This window comes from Molothrus aeneus, chromosome 14, assembly GCF_037042795.1.
Source record: "Molothrus aeneus isolate 106 chromosome 14, BPBGC_Maene_1.0, whole genome shotgun sequence".
Taxonomy (NCBI): Eukaryota; Metazoa; Chordata; class Aves; order Passeriformes; family Icteridae; genus Molothrus; species Molothrus aeneus.
The window spans coordinates 16,758,772-16,781,946 of NC_089659.1; positions in this window are offsets into that span (position 1 = coordinate 16,758,772).

Sequence of the window (23,175 nt, forward strand, 5' to 3'; positions counted from 1 at the left end):
GTGGGAAGGAAACTGGAGAGGGCAGGGTCTGTAATTAAAGAGAGCAAGAGATAATTCAGGACTGCAACATCATGAGAGTGCAGTACCAGGAGAGATTGGAGACAGCAAGAAATGGCCTGGTCGTGCAGCACTGTGGACACTGCTGGGTTTTCAACAGGGAATAATTCACCTCTGTGGTTCCACTCGTTCTCCCTCATCACAGCCAGAAACCTCCCTGAGTTAAACAGAGGACAAAACTGAGAGGTTCCGTGAATTCCTCAATATATTCTGTACCAGCAGCCAGTACTCCAGTCCCTCCTGCAGTAAATGAGTAATAATAATGATAATAGTCATAATTAATATTAAACTCTTAGTGAAGGTTTATTATCTTCAAGTTCCATTAAGTAATTAATGAATTCATTAAGATTGCTAGTGTAAAAGCAGGCAAGTTTCATAGAGACACACCCTGCAGGTCCAACACTTAATAATCTATTTTAACAGTAGCAAAAAATTAACATTTATTTCTTAATATGGTAATGATATAGTCCTACAATTATGCAAAACACAGCTGAAGAACACTTATTCTGGAGTTCTTATCTTTGCAGAACTTGCTGTTGGGTTGTACAATCTCAGCTGCATATGAATATGTTTGTGCTCGCTTGAGATAAAAGTCTACCCCAAAATCCACAGGGAAAACCCACAAATTTTGTAGGACAAAGCAGAGATGGACAGAAGTCTCTCTGTTGCACACAGTCCCAGTCATCCCAATCCATTTCCTGGGTCCAGCAGAGGAAACCCTGCCATTACACAGGTGTAAAACCAGAGCAATCACAGACAAACAGGTCACAAGCAACAGGGAAAGTCACAAAACCAACAGCACCATGTCTACATGTCCCAGCTGCAACTGAAACAGGCTCCAATACCTGACATTTCATGTCAATATTCTCTTTTTGGTTATTAAATTCATTTATATTTTTAAAGGCATCCAGATGGGTTATCCTTACCCAGTAAAACAGCTGGATATATTATTGATATCATTTACACTCAGGCAGTTGGCCAGTGGAAAATAAAACCAAGTGGAATTTTATCTGTTCTGGGAAGACTGAAATGTGTGTGAAGTTCAGAGTTCATGGAGACTTTTTAAATTTTTTTTTTTTGCACAGCACTAAACTGATTATTCTAATGGGCCATGCACTTTTCTGCCTGGACATTTCTCATTTTTTAATTGGCAAGAATGAATTCTTTACATCAGATTTGAGAACTTTCACTTCCATTTTGTTACACTCAGGTTTCAAATCCAACTTTCACTTTCATTTTATATCTTGATTTATGAAGACAGTAAAAAAAAAAAGAGCTGTGCTTTCTCTTATTTCCCATTTAATGTTTTTGCAAGGTCACAGCTTTCTCTCCTTCATGCTACTGGATCAGATTCAAATGTGTTCTCACAATGTTTCTGAGAGGGAAAAAAACCTACAAAATGCAAGTTAGGAAATTATCAGGTCCCATCCACAGCGCTCATGGTGTTTCTTTAGCCTGGTGGTGCACACACTTTTTGGGTTGTTTGCCTTTCCTCTCCTCTCCCTGGGTTACTTTTCCTGCATCCCTGCTCCTGTGTAACTTCCAAAAAAAAATCCCCAAAATATCCCCCAAAAAATTCCCAAAAATTCCCCAAAAAAATCCCCAAACACCAAAGGCCCAGGGGGAGTTTGAACCCTCAGCTGCTCCTGATTTAGGACAAGCAGGGTGCAGTTCACCCTTGGAAGGAATTTGAGCTGTTTTACATATGGATGAGGTTTAGGAAATTTTGAATGTAACACCGTGTGTATGAATACTTTATAAGTTAATGAGCTCCCTGTGATAACACAGGACTGGACAAAAGTGTAATTTATTGGAATTTCTGATTTTGATTACTGAATTTGTACCGGAAATTTCCTCTGTTCTGCTCCCTATTTTCTGCAGGGGAAAAAAAAAAAAAAAAAAAAAAAAAAAGGTATTTTCTGAACATTGCCCCTTATTTGCTCCTTTCATTCACTCAGTTTCCAAACAAGCTCCAGAGAAAGTTCTGCCTGGCAGGCTGGTTCCTTGCCTGGGAAGCTCACCCCTGGAGAGGCGCGGAGCTTGTAGCAGGCAGTGTTTTAAGGCTGTGTTTCTAATTAAGTGAACAGGTGGCTCCAGCCAGCAGGAACCACCGAGCAAACAAACCCAGGGAGAGCTGGGACGTGTTGGAGCAGATGGTGTGGTCTTTGTACCTCTTTAATGAAGACTGTGCCTGAGCTCTCTGCTGCCTTTAATCCAACACCTTCCTCGCCGTTTGTGCAACTGCGTTTGCAGCAAAATAAAACAAAACGATGTCGGGATGAGGAAGGAAATAAGTTCTCTGCACCTTCAGAAGTGTTTGAGCATGGCCTGGTGTGCTAAGCTGTATTCTGCCTGCCAGAACTCAGGTAGAAGGTCAGTGCCCACTGTTACCCACGGCCACACTATAAACTGGTTCAACACTTGCACCATGCCAGCAATCACCCTGTAAAACCTTGCACAGATAAGAAGTCTTTACAGAGCAGGTAGGCATGAATAGATTTTTAACATTCCCTTGCCAACCCCTGTTTCTAAATTAATCTATCAATGATTTAGAATGAATTTATTAAATTATAACCTTTCCTTTATAGATTTATGTGAGCATACTCCAAATTAGAGTTCATATTAGGGATGGGAAAATTTGTTCCGATTTTTTCAGTGAGGATCGTGATTCTATTTTGCACTGTCCCATTTAGTTAGGAGAGGGTGATCAGAAAGAAAAGCAGTTTTATAAAAAGAATTCCAATGGGAAAATGACCATTACAGCTTGAGTAGGGATATAGGAGGAAAATAGGGAGCAGAACAGGGGAAATTTCCAGTACAAATTCAGTAATCAAAATCAGAAATTCCAATAAATTACACTTTTGTCCAGTCCTGTGTTATCACAGGGAGCTCATTAACTTATAAAGTATTCATACACACGGTGTTACATTCAAAATTTCCTAAACTTCTTCCATATGTAAAACAGCTCAAATTCCTTCCAAGGGTGAACTGCACCCTGCTTGTCCTAAATCAGGAGCAGCTGAGGGTTCAAACTCCCCCTGGGCCTGTGGTGTTTCTGGGAGCAGGGTTCAGAGCACAGATTTGGGGAAGTTACACAGGAGCAGGGATGCAGGAAAAGTAACCCAGGGAATAGAGAGGAAAGGCAAACAACCCAAAAAGTGTGTGCACCACCAGGCTAAAGAAACACCATGAGCGCTGTGGATGGGACCTGATAATTTCCTAACTTGCATTTGTGGTTTTTTGGTTTGTTTTTTTTTTTTCCTCTCAGAAACATTGTGAGAACACATTTGAATCTGATCCATAAATCCCCATACTGTCAGAAAATAGAGAAAATGATGCAGTGATTTCAAAGTTATGCAGCTGTCTGGTAATTTTTAATTTTCACAAATTTAATTCTATCACTGGGGCAATTAATGTCCATAGTGGCCAGCATGTATGACAACTGAAGACCAGGCCAGGTGCCATTTATCTCTAAGTGCACAGAAAAATGCTTTTGGTTTTATCAAATGGAGTAGATATTTGCAAGGATGAGAGGTTAAAACAGCAGCTGATGGTGCCAGGTATTTTTGTTGCATCTTTGTTCCTATAATTTTAATTTTTACTTTTGCTAACGTGCTGTGGTGTAGTTTGGCTAGATGACCTAGGTTTGAATAAAGACATGGACACCCATAGAAATAGAAATGATGAATGGACCAGAAAATAAAAGTGGAAAAGTAATATTTTAACTCCGTTTTTACCACAACTATTACATGGTTGCTATGATATCACTTGGCAATTAATTGCAAACCACATTCTACGCTATCTTTGTGCACAAATTCAATTGATAAGTAAAAAATAAGATACAGAGAGCCCCCTTCTGTAGAGCAATACTCCAATATGTAATAATTTGGCTGGAACACTGCAAGAACCGTGGCACACACAGCTCATTATTCCTACTGCTCATAGCACTGAACTTGTCTTGCTAGCTCTATTTATTTTCCACTGGAGTAATTCTATGGGGAACTTCAAAGCAATTAGTTCAGGAGCACATGTTAAAGGGTGAAGGGTTTCAATGTTGCAGCAATGTAAGATAACTACAGATCACAAAATCTGTCATGGAATAATGCAATCGAGAACAAAGCAAATGGAAGCTTTGTTTTCAGAAGATAAGGATGCAATGGAATGCATCAGTAGCTCCCCTTGCTTCTTGTGCTGTCTACCTAAATGAGACTCCCTGCTTGCATATTTCAAAGTCATTGGTTAATTATCCTGGAGCAAAACTGCAGTTTGGGTGCTCTGATTTGAACATAATGATGTGACTATAATTCGAACAAATTGGAAATATGCAAAGTTGAATACTTGATTTCAGATATAATCCAGTAATTAAAAACATAACAAATCATTTAGCAGGAATGCTGCCATTGTGGCTGAGGAAAACTGCTAATTGCAGGGCCCATATCTCCCCCATATTTGCAGTGCTGAACTCCAATCACAAATCACAATCCAATGGCAAAAATAATGAATTGAAAGATATTTTTTCCAGGCTTTTAAACCATGCAGAAAGTACTGAGTAAGAAACGAACAAGATGGACTAAACAGGCATCACTTGCAGTGTCAATTTAATTTTTACTGTGCCCTTTACAACACAAAATAATATGCCAATGTGTAAATTTGCACTCGTAATAAGTGTAGTAAATATAAGGAGATCATCAAATACAAAATGAATGTTGAGGAATATTTATTTTAAAAAATGTGTTGCTATTATCCTGATAATTTATTATAGAGTCCTTTTGCTGTCCATTCACCCAGCTGGGACACATTTCTGGTGTTTTTGATAGTGTGAATGAATGCCATTTTCCCTTAGCAGAGGGCCATGATTCTGGATGCCATTCAGGCAGCAGCATTTGCAAACACTTGTGGGAGCTCCCCCTGAGGCAGCTGCTCCCAGGCACTCCAGGTTAATCTCACCGAATGTTCTTTCACTGGCAGAAACCTCCCTGTGAGAAAGACCTGCTCCAAGCATGCTGCAAGTCTATTGGAAATAAATACATATTCAGCAGTTCTGCTCAGCCATGAGCACTGTTCTACAGTGACCAAAAGGAGAGGATGGAGGATGGGAACGCTTTGCAGGTCAAAGCCGTGATGAGAGAGCTCAATGAAAGCCACCTTTCCTAATTCCTGGTTCCCTCAGCAGTGTTTGATCACAGAGGGAAACCTGGGCTTCCACACGTGGCAGCTTGCCTCCAGAACTTCTTCCAGTGGTGTCTATTTTTTGACTCCTCCTGCTACAGGGAGAGTATAAAATCCATATTTCTTTGAAATGCAACATGGTGCTTACATAGGAAAAATATTATTTCCTATTGACAGGGATGCTCACATCTGTGAGTGTTTTTGCCTCCTAGCAGTTCAAAATCTGCTGCTCTGGTGAGACCAGACTTACCATTCTAATAACAAGCACTGACATCTGCTGAGGTTTTAAGCACAGACTGAAGTTACTTTAGAGGGATGAGTTGTTTGTACAGATAATGATGCACAGACCTGGAGTGAATCCACTGGTGCTGACTGACCCATCCCCATTTATCCTTCTTAAAAATCTCAGTGCTTATTTCCTCCCTGTACAGACCAAACCTCTCCTTAAAGTCCCCAGCAAGTTGCTGTAATTGGTGAGTGACATAAAAGCACTGAATAAAATTGCATTCTGCTTGTCATATTTGATGAGACAAATTCATCAGCCTCTGCCTTGCCTTATTTTTGTCACTGTGACACAATTTTGCAAATTGCTGAATTGCCCATGATGATACCTTTCCTCAGGATAGTTAAACATGCCAATTGGTAATTAGCTATTACCATCTGTGTTTTGTTCAAACACTTGTCTCCTGTAAATATTCTTTAAAAGCCGAACCTTTGTTAGAGAGGAGAGCAGGAGAAGGGATTATGGATGTTCCCTTTGGCTGGGAATTGGACTCTGTGTTGCCCATCAGTTCTGCTTTTTTCAAATACAAAAAGCAGTGTTGTAACATAATAGTTCAAGGCTACAGCAGTTCTGAAACAGCACTACTTGAAAGTGACATAAATAATGACAACTATCTAGGGGAAAAAAATATCAGAAGAAACCCAGGTTTATCAACAGAGGACTTGGAGGAAATATAAAAATATAAACAGAGGACTGGCACAGCTGATTGCCAGGACAGCATTGGATTTACCTCTGTTATTCCAGATAATTCACATTATGTGGATCTTCAGAATGATGGACTGAGGTGCCTGGAGACAGCCTAAATGCATCAGGAAATGAAGAAAAAAAGTACTTCTAGCACATGAATCTCTCAATTATTTAGCACTCTCAGGCATTAATCATTTTGTTAATTCCAGATTAAATACTGCTCATTTGACTTCACTACTGTCCATAAAAGAAAGTGAATTTCAATATACTGAAGAATTCTTCAAAGGTAAATATCATGCTAAGACAAAGCAGAACAAGTAGTGAACACAAGTAAATGGAAAACTACCTCAAATACGGGATCTGAAAATAATTACAGCACTAAAAGTCAGTCACCAGAACACCAATCAAAAAGCAAATCTTGCATTATATTATCGTGTTCAGCACAAACAAAATAAAGATATTTGTGGCCAGGAACTGGCTGACTCCTCAAAAAAACAACTTTGGAAGGTCTCAGCCTCTCTTATTTTCTTTCTCCACCTAAGCATTACTATTTGTAATTTATTTTTCTTATTTAGGTAGTTGTAACTGAACTTCGAAACTCACATGCACTGGACTCCTAAAAGTTCAGAGTCCTGCTATTCTAAATACACCATAGCAAGAGAGAGCTCATTTTTCTTTTCCTTTCTTTGAATTGCACTTCAAGATGATGCCACTCTGGAGGTTATTGAAATTATTGTTCATGCCCTGAATGTCTGGTTAAACAGAAATCTGTGATTCAAATTATTAACTAAAATGAAAGGAGAAAAGATGACAACATAAAGGGTCTTATTTTTAATTCTCTTTGCAGTTAGAAGCCAGATGAATAGAAATCAGTTAAGGTTCATTACTGCTCCAATCCATCCAGAGAAAGGGGAAGAGAGAAGCTCTGGTACATTAACTTTTACACTTGTGACCTGGTAAATAATGTTCTGCTTAGAGCTACGACTTCTTTCAACCCACAGCTCACATAATTTCTATAATAATATATTAATTTTTTACACTGCTAAGTGCTGCTAAAGGCACATCTGAAGGATATCAAATTGAGGGCATTCCTTTAAAAAATCACGGATGTACATCCAAAATGTTTGGCCATGACGAGACTCTTTAAATAAAGCAGAAGACGAGGCTGTCTGTCAAAGCCTCCAGATGAAACCCCAGATTTATGGTGAGTCTGACACGGCTGACATGGTTCCACTGCTGTCACACATGGCAGGGAGTGGATTTCCAGCTGGGCTGGGTCATTTAACCAATGGCTCAGATGCAGGAGCTGAGCCTGACACCTGAGCGGGCAGCAGAGGACAGGGCTGGGATGAGGGAGGGACTGTGGGGTTGGATTTATCCTCACAAAAGGATTTCTATTGTGTCCTAATTCTGTCCCACTTGCAAGAAAGAATGAAGAAATTAATTCAAATGCTATCACGAGAATAGAGCCTCTTTATTTATTGAATTATATTTTAATGATGATAAATTCCTTCTCCATGCTAGTTGTGTTGAAAAGGATTCTCACTTGATGAATGTGCAGGTTGGTTTGGGAGCAGCCTAAACTGGTGGATACAGAGAAACTGTCAAAAACAGGGGACCTTTTACTCTTGTTACACCAGTAGCATGTAAGCTGCACACTGGGTAAGCCAATAAGTGGAATATGATTTTAAAAGGAAATTAGATGCTAAAAATCACTGCTCACCTCATCTGCCAAAGGTAGGTGTCAGACATAGGCAAAAATTAATTTCCATTGATAACAAGGTCTTGCAAACATCTCAGTTGCAGGACTTAAAATATTTTCAGTCAGTAAGAGTCCAAACCAGAATGAGGGGGTTTTCTCCAGTTCAAGATAGAGAACTTCAAATCCTCTTGTATAAAAACAAAACAGTCAAGATAAACAATGAGCATTGATGATGTCTTCTAGTTTCTTCTTCTTCCTCTCATTTGAATATTTCAACAAGTTCCAATGATCCCTCCTCACCTCCAGAGGATATTTGTCTCTAAGTGCACTGTGAATTTGTCCAGGCTGACCTTGTAGCTCCTCATCCTTGTTTTACTCTCTTTCTCTATGTGAAAAAGTTGGTCTCACTGACTTTGCAAATTTCTGACACAATTTTGAGCAGCCTGATTCCCTCTGAGTCTCATTCTTGCCAGACCACACAAGCCCCACACTCAAGATTCAATTTCTCTCCACTCTCCAATACCCTCCATGATCTCAGGGTCCCAAACTCAAATTATTCCAGATATCACCTGCAATACATGGCCCTGTTGGGAATAATTCTTGGGCCCATCTGGTTTGATGCAGAGAATCAGATAATTGACAGCTTTATCTGAGTGTAAATTCCTTCCCTACACACCACATTCAGACCCAAAGTAAACAACCTGCACACATATTTATTGTTTTCATAGCAAAACCACGAGATTTTCTGAGTTCCTGAGGGGCTTTCTGTGCCTCTCTCTGAATCACTGAGACCAAAGCCTGAGAAACCTCTTCCCCATCACAAAGGTCCAAACCAGAAACACGTCAGAACAAAGCCAGGCTGCACCTAATCCTATTAATGCTGTGCAAAATCAATCTCCTCAGGCTTCCTAGGGCTTGTGAACAAGCAGTCAAGATGCCTCTGGTGATGGACAGACATTGCAGGGCTGCCTCCTGATTTCGTAGCCATTTCTTATTTTCATTCTCTTTGCTTTTGCTGAAAACTGATTGACTGTAAAAGATCTGCTTCAATGTCAGTCTCCTGTTAACAGCTGGGAAGTCACTTTATCTTACTTGCAGCCACAAGGAAACACGAGATAATCACCCTGTGACAGCCAGGCCCAGCAGACAGGCAGAGAAGCAAATCTCCTTTTGTTATTCTGCTCGGCTCCCTTCAGCCCTCACCGAATCTCCCAACACTGAAAGGAAGAACATTCCCTTTCAATTCCGTTAGTGGCTGGATGGCCACTAGGAAAGCTCATTTTCAGCTCATAAAGCATATTTTCGGGCTAAGGATTGAGTTTTTCCCTTCTCTGCTACTAAAAGTACAATCTACAGTTTTCATTGATCTCTCCCGTTTTCGGGGAAATTGTCTCTTCACTTTCCCAGCTGAGTATCTCAAAGCACAGTTGAGCTAGACAAGAGTACTCCAGACTGAGGGATTCTACAGGAAAAGGCTGTACAAAGAGGCAACGCTGTCACACAAAAAATCTGGAAGTGAACAGTGTTAATGCAATGTAATTCAGCTGCTAGCTTCTATAAGCACCCGAAGGTAAACCAGAATTTCTACTGGAAATGGATTTTGTAACTAGAAACACAGGGAAAGAAGCATAAAGGAGACAATCTCCTCTCCCTTCATTGCCTCTGAGCTGCTCCTTGTTTCCATAGGTGCTGCTTCTCATTTAACAGAGACATTAGCATAGAAATAATCTGCATCGAGTCTGTCTCAAAGCTCTGCTCAGTCCCAGGAGTTTTGCCTGCCTAACTATATTAGGATCACAAGTAATTTGAGTCATTATACTTTAGCTTCAGATTAGCTGTAGAAAATACAATTTAATTTTTATTAACAGATAAACATTACAAAAATATGATTCCCCTCATATTCACATACTATTGAGAGCTTTCCACTGCAGTTCATTCGAAGAGCTACAAAAAAAAAGGTATGAAAAAGTCACTAACACCAGCTGGTTTCTAGTAAAACTATCAAGTTTTTTAGTAAAACTGTCCAAGTCAGGCCAATTAGCTACAACTTCACATTCTACATTTTGTGTTAACTATAAAGAAACAGCTAAATATAGTTTTTTTTTTCCTCAAGTATGTCAATAAATCACAGGTAATTACTCAGAACTTTATTTGCAAAACCAAACCAAAAAAACCCAAACTATTCTGCCCTGGCAGCACTGTTTTGCATCTCCCACCATCTCAGAATCTATTATGAGGTAATAGTTCTATTACTAAAAAACAACCCAAACAAGTTTGGCCAATATCATCATAAAATCACCACTAAATCTGAAATTTTATACAAAGAAAGGGCAGGTTAAGGATACTTTGCCATCCAGTGTGGTGATTTGTTGAAGCCTTCAATGATTTTGAATTTCTGCAAGCCTTCAAGCAGTAAGTCAGCCAGACACAGAGTCATGAGCCAGTCAGTAGGAAAAAAACAACCAGTAATGAGCATGATGCATTGGTGAGAGCAGATACTCCTAGATCCTTTATTTAGCTCTGCCAGCAATTAATATTGACCTTGAACAAATAAGTCAGCTAAAAATCAGTTTAAGGCCCCATGTTCATACTGGACATAGGTACAAATGTTCATCTAAATCTCACAGATTTTCAAATGCAAACAGGTAATTCAGGTTCTCTTGCATTTGTACCTTATTTTTTAAATATTTTTTGCAAGAAAATAGGAAATACAGCTTCCACACCTGCCTTCTCTGGAATTTTGTTTCTAGCTCCTTTGAAAAGGTGTCAAACGACCTTTTCATGCTACAATATTTATTTCTGCTGTGAGCCTCCCAAAGTGTATCAGCTGCAGGAGAAAAGGGAGGGAAATTTAGAGGATAGGGTTGGGCTCTGTGAGAGAACCTTTACATTTAGGGCAAAAACATTTGCCTTAATTTCAATGAGTCTGTTTGTTCATGAAACCCCCTAAGGGATAAGGGGTCAACTTGAAACAAAATGAAAAAAAAAATTAAGTAGGCTATTGAAGAATGATCAGGAGTTTTTCTACAAGCAATTGATTTACCCTTTAAAGTTTGTTTTTATCATGAGTGTCCATGCAATTGTATGAATGATTTGTGCATTGAAATCCTACTCTTGTTCCCATGTACAACAATTCTTCAGCTTTGCCCACACTCACCCATCCGTGGAGAGATGCAATACTGTGTGGCTTATTTGATCAAGCATACCAAATTGAAAGTATTAAATAAAATCAGTTTTGATATATTCACTCATGCCTCTCCTGTAACAGCCATTTTCAAACAAGATAAACGGTGAGAAAAATGGGATTCTTTTTAACCTGTTCAGTTATGCTACAAACTTCACTGGGGGCCCCCCAAAACCCTTCAGAAACATTGACAAGCCTGGCCTCAGCCACACGAGCACTCAGGATTTCAGGTTCAAAATAAAATATTCAAGTTTGATAACACAATATGTGTGTAAAATGAAGTAAAACTAAGTAGGTGAGTAGGTGATCAGGTACTTTTTTTTTTGGTTTGTTTTTTGGGGTTTTTTGGGGTTTTTTTTTGTTTGGTTTTTTTTTTTTTACAGAAGCATTATAGAAATACTAATTTCAAATAATTTACCCAAAGCAGTAGAGGACTGCAGGTGGAACTTCCAAGCACTGAGGAAGTTTTTAAAGGCTCATGTGATGAGCTCTAGTGATGCTAAAGCACACCCCTGTAATTAGTTGTGTCACTTCCGTGGTAATGATAAACATTAATATTAAGCTGTATAACCATTAATACAGCTCTGCACTGAGAGCTTAGAAGAGATGCACATCTCTCAGCCCAGCTCTTGACTTTGATGCACTCCCTGTGTCAATAGCACACAGCCCATTTTCCTTATTAAATGTTATTTTTCAGGATTTCTGCACCACATACTTCAGTACAGCTAATTAAAATATTCAATCTATCTAAAGCCCCCAAAATAAGTTATTTTTTTTCCTCATCTTCATATGAAATGGATGTTTTTGATAGCCCAGCTTTGAGAAGAAGGCGTTTATAGCAACCTGACTTAAGCCCCACTTCATAAAATCAGGCTGACATGGAATACTTCCTTATTTTCCAATTATACTTTCCCATCCTGAAGTTAATGAAACTTTATGCAAACTATTTCAATGGGGTCTTTTCAAGGCTCCAGTTTGGCAGTGCCCCTCAGATCAAAAAGAACAATTCAATCCAGTTCAAATGCGTTTCAGCAATGGGATGTCAGCAGTGTGGGGTGGAGCTGGAATGAGCTGGAGGATAATCACAGCTGACTCCCATCCCCTGCAAGCATTTATCATCAAACTTCCTCTGAAATGAAACTTTGCAATCCAACAGCAATATCTGACAGCTGAAGGGAGGGATGACAGAATTGTTCCATTCTGTCTTGCTCATTAGAACCTGGATTTTTTTTTCTCTCCCTTTTAAAGAAAGGATGTCTTATGATTAAAATATCATTATAAATGAGATGGTAGCCTGTCATGTGGAAAATTGAGATTCTCTGGTTCTGGTGAGCTGCCTCCCAGCCTGAGGGGTTTTAAGTGACAGGCCCTCCTGTCTCACTAGTTTACACATTTAATTTTGCATTAACTGTTTTCATGTAGACTTTTTATTGTTTAATGTGCTCCAAGACACAGAATGTGGTTGTTGTCTGCTTGATTTTATTACCATGCAGTCATATGCATCTATGATCTTATACAGAGTTCTAGATACAGTAAAATTTTGAATGAAGACATTAAAATCCACAGACATTATCCCCACTGCAAAAAGAGTTTATTTTTCTTGAATGACTAAAATGTAAAGGAGCTGCACAGCATTAGATTTTTATTTTTGGGGGCTGTCTTGTTCTTGAATGCCAAGCTTCTCCTCCCACACTGAACACTTTGATTAGTGCACCATTTTTTTTCAGTTCTTTCACGATTTTAATATAGATCAGATTGACAGTAACCACATTTTTCCTTCAGGGCAAAAATATATGTTTTCCTATTAGATTGTGAAGGGATAACATCAATGGTTGACCTCAATTTTGGCAGACTATTCTACTAACTGCACTCCTATTATATTTGCCAATCAGTTAAAGCACTTCTGTCAGACCCAAGTACTTTACCTCTATCAGCTGTGATCAAAGGGGGTCAGCTCCTCTAATTTTAGAGGTTTTTGTTTTTTTTTTTTTATTTTTTTCTCTCCCAGGAAGATCTCAAAAGGCCACGTTTTAGTGACTGATAGTCACGGGACAAATTCATACTCCAGCGTGCAACCCCAAGGAAAATCTCAGTCACTTCTGGGATATCCACTCAGCATAAAAGATAAAGGAGTTTCCTGAGTGTTTGTACCTTTTTCTCATCATAATTTGTCTAATGGCACAATGAAATTTGCAAAAGCCAATCTCCCTGAAACCAGAGAGTGTTACCCATTAATGTCAGGGTAAATCAGGTCCTGGATGTCTTTTCCTTGGCCAGGCTTTACTGAGATTGATAATTCAGTGCCTGCAGGAGGGCACCTAACGTTGTTTCAGAGAAATATACCTGGGTGAAAATGGTATTTCTCCATTTAGAGAGCAGAGAAAAGTGGGGAATGAAAGAAGAGAGCGGGAATTGGACCCCTTATGGTTTTGAATGTAGCAAATATCAAATTCTTAATGCAAGGACATTGCTCTGAGTTACTGGAAAGCTTCATTTCAGCCAGGTACTGAAGCAAATGCCAAACCTGCCTGTGTTTAGCAAAATGTTTAACTAATGAAGAGGAAGGCATTAAAGGCAATGAGGTAAAAAGTGCTGTCCCAGAATTCATCTGAAGAAACTGAAATACAGATCACAACTCAAAAGGCTGAGGAATCCACACTTCCCAGAGAGGCTTGCAAATGTTCTGTAATTTAAAATGGGGAAGAAAAAGTGTTGAACCTTGTTTGTATATTACTTAAGAGGATAAATTAATGGGATAAATTATTAATTCTGAAATATTTGCTGTGCTGTCACTAATTGTGAGAGCAAACATAACGCAGGGATTTTGGACATTTCAGTGTCACATAGAGATGTGAGGACATGCTTGGAGATCCTCTGCAGGCCGAAGTGAATGGTAAGAGAGATAATTAAAGATGCTTTAATAGCTTTTCGAAGTTGCTAAGATACTGTCAGGTAGTGTAGCACATCTTGGACAGCCACAATATCCAAGACTATATTCTAAATATTCATTTCCTGTAGCTTTGCTTTCATTTTGCCTTCTCTTTCTTTTGCCTTTCCTTTCCTTTTTTCCTTTTTTTTTTTTTTTAACTCCCCTGGTAATTGCAAACCTCTTCAGATAAAACATCCCCCTCTGACAGGAAGAAATATTTATGTTTGGGATTCACTACGTTCACTTGGCAATGAAGGAGTTTTTTACAGCTTTTCTGACTAATAAAAAGCAACACAAATATAAAGACTAAATTATCTGCAAAAACATGACTTGCAGCAAGGCAGGCAGCTGAGATGATGCATGTTCACCACTTCCCATACAGTGGGGAAAGTACCAGGACATGGAGCCTTCTGTGACTCTCATACCTGGATTTTTATGGCAGCAGGGCCCCTCAGTTCTGCAGCTGTGTAATTGAAAAAAAAAAAAAAAGCAACAAAACAGTGAGGGTGTTTGCATTAGACACAAATGAGAAGATGGAATAATGTGAACTAAAACAGCTTTGCAGATGTGACATAAAAATAATAATAATCTCAAATAAACAGTTCTGAGCTCTCTACCTGCCTGGAGCTGATGCAACAGAGCAGTTTAAGAGGGAATCAGCTAATATAATAATAGAACATGATAATATATGTAATAATAGTGGGTATTGAATAATTTAGGTTTACTTTAATCCTCACAACAATAGTATTCAGACACACAAAGGCTTCACCTCATCAGTGAGTCAAGATCTCCCAGCAAACATTCCTCAAATTCAAATTAAAAGCTGAAATACCTATAAATATTGCAAAATCTCTTCAGCTCTGATTGCCTTAGCCCAAAGCTGGATGGAAACATTCTCTTCAGCCTTGCTTTGGATGTCCATTTTTTGCCATAGAGAACCATTTCAATCCACGCTTAGCAGTGACTGGTTCTTTGGAAAGAGAATGACAAATGCCTGCTGAACTTTTCTCTTAAAACTCAACACCCAAGATCAAAGACTAATTCAATTAATTCTAATCTCTAAAGTTATTAGATCTGGGGACTTTATTATTAACATTTTTTAGGCTTTTAATCCTTTATACAATGCCTTATGCAGGCACATAATATCCCAAATGATTATCGCCATGTTGCAAATTCTAATAAATTTTTATCTGGCACAAATCACATATAAAGCTGTCAGTTTAGCTCCTTCTCTGTAGAAAAGAAATGGAAAATCCTGCACATGATGGAAACAAGGGGTGATAAGGAATACAGATATCAGTGCACTATTTGCAACTGATCATTTATTCAGAGATCAGAAATTGTTTCCAAGCAGACTTGGGGCAGTTCTTGGCATTGAACATGATCCCCTCTCAAGGAACTTGGTGTAAAAAAAGGATATAAAGCATCCCAAAGACTGTGAAATGCAAAAATAACTCTCAGCTGCCTTTTCTCTCTACTTGTCTGGAGTCATGAGAGGCAAGCCCTGACCCCACAGAAGTCAACAGAATTTCTGTCATTGCTGGTAGCAGGACCAAGCTTTATCACTGTTTTTATTAATAATTCATTCTTTAGAATGACTTCATGTGTATTTTGACAGTGGCTTTGATTTTTCCATTGAAGTGAAAAGATGATAAAGGTTTGGAGGATGTTACCAGCTCTGATATCAGAATAAAACTGAGAAAAAAAATCAGACCATGCTCATGTTGAGTTCCTACTCTGGCCAGCTACTAGCTCAATTCCAACTGAACTTTTAATTAAAACAGTGCTAGAAAAAGAGAAAGGCATAATGAAAAATTTTGTTTTATACAGAAAAAGGAAGCATTTACAAAAGTGTCAGAGACTGACCCAGAAGAACCATGATTAAGGTTTATAATTAAAGCCCATGATATCATAACCCTTCCTACCTGAGATGCTCTAAGGCAGCACTCTGAGAGTCGCCAGTTAAATGAAATGGAACCTCAGGACATTTACATGAAACACACTTGTATGTTATATAAAATATGACACTAATGTGATACTAATAATGGTAGACAATCATTGAGCAATCAAAACTCATTGCTCAAGCTCTGCACAGCCATTTTGCACCTTTTTTAGTAAAAATTCTCCTGTATCCTCTGAACTGTCTCAGCTGGTAGCATTCGTACCCTTCCTCAGCCAAGTCAAGGCAGATCAATAACAATGCTGGGCCCATCTCAGCTAATTTTAATGCAGCCTGCACAGATTAATTTTTCCAGCCCTGATTTTGTAGCATGAAATGTTGTGAGGCCCTGGCACAGGTGCCCAGAGCAGCTGGGGCTGCCCCTGGGTCCCTGGCAGTGCCCAAGGCCAGGCTGGACAGGGCTGGGAGCACCTGGGACAGTGGGAGGTGTCCCTGCCCATGGCAGGAGTGGCTCTGGGGGGGCTTTAAGGTCCCTCCCAACCCAAAGCACTCTGTGATTTCTGTGATTTCTGTGGTTTCTGTGATTTCTGTGATGATTTCTGTGATGATTTCTGTGATTTGGTGACTGCGGCCCGGCAGAGCTGACACCACGGGGCTGTGCCGTGCTGAGCTCTCTGCACTCACACGATCAGGGCTGCCAGTCCTGGAGTTATTCCACCACCACAGAGAACAAAACATGGGACAATTCACACTTCTGTGTTTATTTGCCAATCCTGTGTCAGGGCTCAATCCTGAGCCCTCAACGGAGTGACTCCCCCTGTGACATTATTCTGGCGGTTGCAAAACACAGCATTATTCCATTATTGAGTGAAATGGATTGACCTGGATAAGAAGAAAACCCTTTCCAGTTGACAGTGTCTCAATGCAATAAAAATCTGTCAGAGGCTGTTTCTAGTGAAACTGGAAACCAATCAGCTGCTAATTTTTCAGAGTACAAGATCAATTCATGCAACAAGTGCACTCACTCCCTGGATTTGCAAAGAAAAGAGCCCAAGGCTGGAAGATGTACCTTGAGTTGGGAGTTGGATGCTGATAATACTGGTGGGTCCCTTCCAACCCAGAATATTCTGTGATTCTGATTCTGACTTGACAAATTTCACAATAATCTTCATTATTTCTTTGCATTGGAATTCTTATTTATAAAGCATCACAAAGAGCTTTCCAATTTTAGAATTAAAAATTACTATTAGAACGAGTAATGATTTGTATAAGGTTTATTAGAATAATTAGAATATCAGACTAACCAATGATTATATTTTAGACAATTTGAAATATACTGAACACCTGCTAAAGAATATCTGACCCCAGTGTACTGATTTTGACATTTTGTCAGTCATATATCAGTCCACCAGACAGATGCTGTTAAATTGTATTTGGAATATTGCATGCACTGTTAATGGATGTATGAATGGAGGTTTAGGAATTTTGTGCTTCCATTTCGACTTCACAGTTCATGCTTTAGATAGATGCTGGAAAGGATTTCTCAGAAATGAGAAGAAAGTGATGACAAGTTCTAGACACTGTCACAGCCTCTGGACTTGATGTGATGGCACACCAATATTCTCCTGGAGAGAATACACGCTTCAGAATGTTAAAAGTCACTTGCTTCAACAACCTAATGCTGTTGAAAAAAAAAAAAAACCAACAAAACCAACCCAGATGGAAACAGTTCATGGCCTTAGAAATTGAGGGGAAGGATGTAGGGAGCAGTTTGCTGTGGTCTCGTGTTAGTAAAGTTTAACAGTAAGTGTTAGTAAAGTTTAACAACTCTTTTCCTATTATAAAGGAATTTCTTAAGGAAAATTTCAATAGCTCACTTGAGATGAAAAGTGTAAATTATTTTGGAGGCAACAGGGATGACACCAAACTCTCTAAGCCTGCACAAGGACTCAGTCACACCCAGTGAGACTGAACCAGCTCCTCAGAGGTGTCTGCACAAACTGTGGAGCACAGCAAGGAATTCCTTCCTCACACTCCCCTCCACACTGGGCTGTGACATTGAGACATTATTGCTGCTTCCAAGCTCTTTGAAGGCTGAGCCTTAATGTCCACAGCTTGAGTTGCTCAAGCATCCCAGTCTATAAAGTAATTTTGGACAGATTGCTAATTCTCTTTTAATTATGGAAGTAATATAGCAAAGACAAAATTAGATGCGTTTTATTTGGAATGTTAAATATCGATAATGCTGGAGAATAGAGCAAGGAATTATTGATTAACTGTCAAGGGTAGTTGGTAAATGGTCTGTGTGCTTAATCAATGAGTTAGTACCCTGAAGAGAGTGATCCTGAAAGTCCTTAGCCAAGGCTGGAGATTGATAGCCTTCTGTTTTATTTTCAGCTTGCTAAGTATGTGCTGAGCGAAGTATCTTTGTCATTGGCCCGAAAATAAACCTTGTTTTTGTGGATATATTGTGTACTTATAGCTGGCAACAACCATTTCACACTTGCAAATTAAACCAATCCCTGTCGAGTGAGTGAGAGTCATGTTGATTTCAGTGAACCCAGAGAGATCTGGTAAACTGTCAAGATGAGTTTGGTTAAATGTTAACAGAGTTCAAAATGAGAATCGAGAACATCAGTTCTAGTGAATTCCACAAAGTAATCTGTGTCAGCTTTACTTGAAGGGAGAGAAAAAAAATAAAATAAAAGAGAAACAGCATTAAAACCCCAGAGAAACCTGCCCAAAACTTCTGCACAGGTTTTGGCCATTGTGTACCCTGGCACTGAAATTGAGATAAGGAAAGCTCCCCTAGACACCAAGCCCTGCCTAATGGTTCAAAATATTTTATAAAATAGGAAAACCCTTCTCCAAACTCCACTGGATTAAGTATGGCTTGACAAACGAGAACTGCAGAGCACTGACTTCGCTCTGTTTTCCTCTACATTTCACCAGAATCTCTTCATTAAGCTCAGCACTGTCCAGCATTGCTTTGCCTATTTTCAAAGGACCTTACATAAATCTCAAATTTTCTTCAGTTTTCAACACCACCTTCACGCCTGGCCCACAGCACTGTGAGCTGCACCCAGCAGGAAACTCCTGACCACTGCCAGCATTTTCACATCCATTTGATGTGTACAGTGTCAAACAGAAACAGTCACCAAAAGCCCAGGAAGAGGTCTCCATGCCTGTTACACTCTCAGTTTCCACATTAGTTCATGCAAATCATTTTGAGGGCTTTTTTAACCAATTTACATAATGTGCACCCTGCCTGCCTTTTCCTTTTTACATGGGTTATTTTTATATTCTGTTTGCACAGAGCTTCAGTGATACACAGATAACAGGGAGCCTGAAATGCCTCCAGCATGCATTTGTGTGGCTTACAAGTACAGAAAATTCCTTGTTCCCCTGGTTACTCTCACCAGATCTGCATTCTAACATGAGAAGAAAGAATGACAACTTCCTGGCTGTCACCAGTGAAGCCAGCTATTAAGCAAAGATTTTGCAAATAGATATTGCTTAATATTTTAATTTTTCCTTTGAAAACAAGTAGGTAAGGAGAGAACAGCTGTCAGTAAACAGGCAGTCTAAAGGAATTAGAGTCTCTGGAAGAGACATTAAGAGTCTGGGATGTTACATGGTTGACAAAGGCAACTGGGGAAAGATAGTGTTTGTAAAATCATTTGCTTAAGTACACTTTGAGAAATGAGTGGATCACAGCAAACTGAGATGCTAAACTCAGGCCTTGGTTGTTTTCAGGATCCTGACGGAGCCAGGCACAGAGTAAGACATCTGCAGATGGGCACTGACCTGATACTCCCAGGCAGTCAGAGCTCAGGATGTGAAATTCTGGTTTTCACAGAGCAAGAAACATTTACATATAAATGTGAAGTGTGATAGAGCCTGGTCTGAATTTCAGTGGGAGACAGCAGAGCTCCAGAGTTTGCTGTTGTCCTTGCACCAAACACATTCACCTTAGCTGGAAAGCAGCTGCCAGGCCACAGAAATGTGAATAGTTCAGATCTGATCCAAATGAAGCCCTCACTGCCCTGATTCCTGCACAGCACTTCCCCTGTGATATTTTTGCTACTTTTGCCATATCTGCCCTTCTACTCACAGGTTCCTTACCCCTCCAGAGCAGCAATGTGGGCACAGAGCTGCAGAACATTCAGGAACACAAGCCATGTTTCTGGAACACTGCACGAGGCATTATTCTACATCACTTGCTGCACCTCAGATCACATTACATCACGTCAAACATCCTGAAATTGAAATAATGGTACATGACACAAGACATTTGTTATGTAATGTGATGTGACTGTTAAAATTTCACCAAAAAATATTCTCCTGATCCATAGACTACTATCAAATCAGACTGGAGTTAATAAATCCAAATTGAATTTGGCACAGAGAGCATGAAAGTAAAACGAGAACAATTTTGTGCATGCATTATATACATAATCCTGTACTTAATATAATCATGTTGAGTTGGAGATGAGGATTTTCTTGTTGAAAACTGGCAGGCTTGTGCAACTAAAAAATGTGGTTGTTTTATTTATTTGCATATAGATGTAGTAATAGAAATCTCCAGTGGACGAGAAATGTTTACATGCACAGTAGTGAAAATAAACTTTGTCATCTTTTTAATCATCAGGTGTCCTGAAAGGAAAAAATTTGTGGATCAGGCAAGTTGTTTAGTAAAAACACTCTAGAAATAATTTTTTGGAAAATTTATATAGTGCAACCTGTCATTTGTGATGCTCCACAAGTCTTTCCCAGTGGGCTTTATATCTTTATATATATGTTACAACCCAATCTATTACATCCATCCATATCTTAAAGAGAGATGCACATTTCCAAACAGCAAGAAGCCCAGACAACTGAAATCCCTGGCATAGCACAGAGCTCAGTTCACATAAATATTAAGGAGTAGCCTTTATTGTGAAAATGCCCAAATGTCCACAAAACCCCCTAAAAATAGCAGAGAACATTATGTAAATAATTGTATCTCTTTATGCCGTCAGTAAAACCCAGAAATCACAGGTAAGCCCAAACACCATTGACAGAGAACATTTTGGAGCAGTGAATTTAGTCTCTGTCCTCAAAGAACACCCTCAGTTCTATTAACTCTACTGCCTGAAAACATTTTACTTTCAGCCCCAAGTGTTTTCTGGGCTGAAAATACCAAATATGTGGTGACTGAGTAAACAGGGTACAAATCAAGTTCAGTTCAGACAAATTGATGCAGACAGGAGCACCTTTGAGACAGTGACAGTGTCACAGGAGTGAAAGGCACCAGGAGCTGTGAATTCAGCGGGTGAAGGACCCAGAGCATCACCCAAGCACACAGCTGGAAAAAACATCTTCTAAAGCAAAAACGACTCACTCTGTCATGAGTTCTCCTTAAGAGCAATTCATCCTCAATTAACAAGTTTTCATGAAACTTCTGTCTTAAAGTGCTGTCAGAATAAAGTGTCTGTTCTAATAAAATTGTCTAAAGATTATCCTAAGTAAGAGGCAGTGGAAAGAAGTAGTGACAACTGGGAGGGTCAGTATGGGCTGCTCTTTTTAGAGGGGAATTCTTTTATACAGGCTGTACTGGCAAATGTTAAAGAATGCACAATTGCTACCTTCAGCTGGCATTATAATAAAAAAAATAAAATAAAAAATTATCCACCTCACGACATTATCCTTTGTAAATTAAATGATTCTAGTAGTGATCACAAAGTTTCATTTTTAATGAATTAGCCATATATTCTGGTGAACTCAGCACATGAAGTGTGAGAGGTTGTTCTCCTTAGTTTAGCAGGACATTTAGTTGTAGTTCAACATCTCACTTGTGATTAAGCCAAAGGGAAAAGCACAGAAATAAAATGCTGTCCTTTGTAGTCCCAGCCAGCAACGAGGTAGCAAAAGAAAAATCTATTTCTGGAAGGAAAAGCATTTCTACACTGGAGAAGAACTGCTGGAAATCAAACAAGATTAACCTGTCCCTCTTCTCTCTCTGTCCTTGGGGTGGGCAGGAGAGATCTCACTTGACTGCTGTCCTAAAGCAGCTGATGCCAAAATCACACCCATTTCATGGCTACAGTCAGCTTTCACCACACTACAGAGAGGTGGACATGGAGAACTGAATTAATTCATCTTCAGAAGCCAATGCAGGACCTACTCTGCTTAAATTACCCCTGAAAACACTTTTTTAGTCTGCTCCTAAGTAGTGCAGTGACAGAGACTCCACTATTCCCCCCAGCAATAAATTCTACGCAACGGTTTTTACAACTGGAATTCTTTCCTGATGTCTGGTCTGAATCTGCCTTGCTGCTGTTTTAATTCCATTATTCTTCATCTTGTCCCCAGGAGCAATGGAAAACAAATCATTCCCTTTCTGTTGGAAGCAATCTGGAGGCGCTTGGAGCTCCATCGCACTCCCCTGCTCCTCGTTTGGATGGAACAATTAAAGCTCTGCCAGGCACAAGGCTGAGCCTCCCACCACCCCTGCCTTGCCTCTCCAGCAGGGCAAAGCACAACTGGCTTTGGTGGAATTTAGGATTACAGGTGAAACATAAATTATTTATTTAAATGCTTATGTATTTTCCTCCCCTAATATTGAGATTACTGCCCTAAAGCTGGTGTTAACTGCCAATAAATTAAAGTCACTAAAAATTCCCCAAGTCAAAGGCAGTTTTACCCACTGCATTATCCACATGGAGTCCTTTTAACTCGCTGAGCTGTAATTTATTCTTTTCCAAATGACTTCTGCAAATTCTGAAACTCATTTTACACCTTTATCCTATCAGGGGCCTAATAGCACAATTCCAGGCTTGGGAACAAACCCCAAAATTATCTATTTGTTTTGCAAATGAGTTGAAACAAACAACTGAAATAGGAAACAAGAACAAAAGGGAGAACCTTCTACATTTGCATGGTACTTTGTAGTGTCCAAAATATTCCACGTGCTTGCACACACAGGGGAGCTGTAGATGTGGGTAAGGATCATAGTGCTGCTGTAGGTTCTCTGTAACTTCAGTGTTTTCCTGGAATATTGTAAATGAGCTGCTCTTGAAGGTTATTTTCCCACTTGGTCTGTCTCACCATAGTTGCTTCCACACTTGGAAAGAGTTTGCATGGTCACAGTGGCACAAAAATCATATAAATTATAATTAGACATTTTCAGTGTTTCTTATAAACAGTACTGAGTATCACCTATTTTTTTTTTTTTCTCATGAAGAGAAAGAACTGGGAAGAATAATCAAGAGAGAAAGAGAAT